At 42.2% G+C, this 536-nt stretch overlaps 1 protein-coding gene across 3 annotated transcripts in view; it reads right to left on the reverse strand.

Annotated features, from left to right (window-relative positions):
• The window catches only part of ALPK2 (alpha kinase 2), an 87,898-nt gene that overhangs the window by 79,381 nt on the left and 7,981 nt on the right, over positions 1-536 (reverse strand). For 2 of the 3 annotated variants that reach the window (XM_025198458.1, XM_025198459.1), the window contains exon 2: positions 39-104. The exons of the other annotated variant lie outside the window; for it this stretch is intronic. The gene's annotated coding sequence lies outside the window, so the exon portion shown is untranslated. The remainder of the gene's footprint in view (positions 1-38; positions 105-536) is intronic. 3 annotated transcript variants of the gene reach the window in all.

Genomic DNA, 536 nt, shown 5'->3' on the forward strand with positions numbered 1-536 from the left:
AGATAGCCAGTGAGGGAATGAATACTGACAGAACTCACCCGCAGGCACGCTTACTGTTCATGTGGGCTGGTCAGCTGCATTCACCAGGGCTCCCCACTTGTGACCTAAAACATTAATTACACACAAATACATGCAAACTGTAATGACACAGTGGACAAAGGAACTCACTACACATCATTCAGTGAATTACTATGTACATATGACAGATTAATGGCTGCACCTTTGCAAACTAAACTACATCGGGATGGGGATTAGTTTAGGACAACGCAACTCAATAAAAAGTGCCCAAAACTCACGTACATGTAAAGTGTGATACCATTAAGCCACACAAAAGGGTGGCTTAATTTTCATCACATGTACAAGCACCCGATGTCACATGTATAAATGCCCTGACTATCTATTTAGATCACCGTCCTTGGATTAGGTAACTGTTTTTGAGACATTGCAGTCTCAAGTGCAGGTGCTAAAGTGTCCAATCTGACTTTTTTCTGGTTTGTACAGGAAGTCTGTGGCAGGGGTGGGAAAAAAAAAAAAGG

Source organism: Alligator sinensis, unplaced genomic scaffold (assembly GCF_000455745.1).
Source record: "Alligator sinensis unplaced genomic scaffold, ASM45574v1 scaffold347_1, whole genome shotgun sequence".
Classification (NCBI taxonomy): domain Eukaryota; kingdom Metazoa; phylum Chordata; order Crocodylia; family Alligatoridae; genus Alligator; species Alligator sinensis.